Raw genomic sequence first — 2776 nt, 5'->3', positions numbered from 1 at the left:
AAAATTTTTAAACGTATAGAAAATTTTCAAGAGTAGTGCGATGAATTCTTGTATACTCTTCACTTTGGTTCACCACTGTTTCACATTGTTCCCTTTGCTTTCTGTCTAACCATCTCTCATTGATTTCATGACCTCCTACCCCCAGGTACATTCACAGTACAGATATCAAATTTAGGAAATTTAACATCAATACAAGACTATTACCTAATATCTAATTCATAATCAAATTTCACTAGTTATTCCAATGAAGTTTTTTATAGCATTTTCCCCTAATCTAGGATCTAATTGAGGGTTATCCTTTTCATTTGTTGTCATGTCTCTTTGGCCTTCTTTAATCTAGAAAAGGCTTTTTAAATTTTTCATGACATTGACGTTCAGAGTGGGTCCAGGGCAGCTGTGTTATAGAATGTCCCCCGGTTGGGTTTCTCTGTTGTTTCCTTATGATTAAATACAGGAAAACCCCAGAAGTGATGCTGAGTTCTTCTCAGTTCATCACAACAGAACGCACACGATGTTGCTTTGTCTCCATATTAGTGATATTCATTTTGACCAGTGGTGTCTGTCAAGTTTCTTCCAGGTTTTCTCCTTGAAATGAATAAGCAATCTGTGGAGAAATAGTTGGAGTCTGTGCAAATATCCGTTGTCACATAACTTAGTAGACCTTACTCTAAAAAGAGTCGCCCTGCTGGAGTCCTGAATTACACTGGCGTGGTTAGGATGGTTATAATACACATTAGAGTTCAGTCCTACTACGATGTTGTGCTGAAGCTAATGGATAGGCCCTTTGCGTCTGATTCTTGTCTACTGATAACTAAATTCACACCTGGAGGGTGATCTTTCCCCTCTCCTGGCGCCACCGTGTATGGTTCTGCAGGTGTGTGACGCACCAGAACATTGTTCATATTGTGGACATGCTGGATTTTGTACATATATCTTCACAGTTTTTCAGCAAATGGAAATAAAACATTTTGAGAAAAGGGGGTCTTTTTCTAATTTTCACAAAGTACCCATTGACTTTAGATGTGGGGAGTGGGTTATAATCCTTTCTTCCTACCAATAAAGTCAGGGATGGTGTTTAAGTCCATAGCTTAGGAACGTCAGTAATGTTAGAACTACATGACTGAGGCCAGGAAACATGGGGGACTTCTGATGGGATGTGCTGGCTCGGGAGATGGGGAATTAGAAGATGCCCCATCAGGGATTTAAGAAAAATTATTAGAGAAGAAAAAGAACAGATGTGTGCACAAGCAGAGAAATCTACTTTAGATCATGTGTTGGTCTAATCGTTGCAGATGTAATAAATTTCTAGAGAAAAAAACTTAAGCAGAAGAAAATGAAAGCAGGTTAGAGTCAGGGCCATGAAATTCTTACAGCTGAAGCATCTCAGAGGAAGTCATTTTGGGTGAGAAGTGGGAGAAGAACGAATGTGTCCAGGGAAAAGAGGACTAGTTCAAAGAAAATCTATTGGAATGAAATCCTGGTGAAGGGTCTTGGTTGGGTCCCCTTGCCTTAAGATGAACAGTAGGGCCCTGGAAGCAAGGGCAGCCCTGCGGCTCAGAGAACATGCTTTGTTTTGTTTTCTGAGTGTTTTGCTCTCTAGTCTTGAGAACACACAACTTCATTGTGACTCAGCAGTTGAGAATCTCCATCCCTCTGAGTACCACGGAGCGTTGCCTGCCGGCTGGTGGTAAAACATACCCCCCCGTCAACCTCAGCACCTCTTCTCTAAACAGCCTCTGCCAGATCTGTGCTCTCCTGCAGCTTACATCCTGGGGGGAGAGAGCGAGGAGACACAAGAGCACAGGTGAACCGGATCATTGCAGATAGAGATAGGTTATAAGCCCCCCTGCCTAACCCTCTTGGCGTGCTCTGGGTCTTGCTGGCCTATGGCTGGCCTGGTGTCTATTTCCAGTTGCATAAATAGTTTATATGTATATCCACCCCTTCTGCTAGTTTGTAAATACCTCAGGAGCAAGTTCCACCCCTTTGAAGAGTGCTGTTCTCACGGTGCTGTATATATGCACCGTGTGCTCCATCTATGCTCAATCGTGGAGAGGACGGACAGGGCAGCCCCATGGACAGACTCATGAATGGAGACTCAGACCTGTGCTGGCTGGCTCAGGAAGGAGAATTGACAGTCACCTAGTAATGATATCTACTTTGCTTTCGTTTTTTTTTTTTTTTTTGGTCTTAACGCATGCCAAGAAAAAGGGACTAATAGGACTAAATTTCTTAATTGCCTGTAATTAGCGTACAACTTAGAATTTCTGTACCTGTCAGTAGCTTGAATTCCGAGGAAGGGAGCTGTGTAGCGACTGGCTGTGGACAAAACAAGTGAAAAGGTAGATGGCAATCACGCCCTCCCCACTGCCGCCAACGCTCTCTCCCTTTCTGAGTCGATGCAGCGAAAGGGAGGCTTGTAATTTTCCAGTTGAGAAAAGCTCTGAGCCCTCTCGTGATCTGGGTCTAATCTACCTCAGTCTCATTACAGACAGTATCTTAGTTAAACTTGTAGGTAGCTGGGAAGGTTCTGAAAGTTGCTGTGTGCTTGTGCTCTCAGAGCTCTGTGGATGGGCGAGATGATCTCCATGTGGAAGCTTCTGGAAGGAGGCACCCTTGACTGTGGATGCCTCTTGAGCCATCCCTAGGTGTTTTGCAGTTACTGATTGACTTTTCCTGATCTTCCTGGTTCCCTTCCCCACCTCTAACCCTTATGTTCTCTTTGCCTGGAACTCTCATCTCTTCCTTCAGGTCTCAGCTCACTGACACCTCCTCA

Source organism: Equus quagga, chromosome 13, assembly GCF_021613505.1.
Source record: "Equus quagga isolate Etosha38 chromosome 13, UCLA_HA_Equagga_1.0, whole genome shotgun sequence".
Classification (NCBI taxonomy): domain Eukaryota; kingdom Metazoa; phylum Chordata; class Mammalia; order Perissodactyla; family Equidae; genus Equus; species Equus quagga.
Note: the sequence above shows the minus strand (reverse complement) of the source record.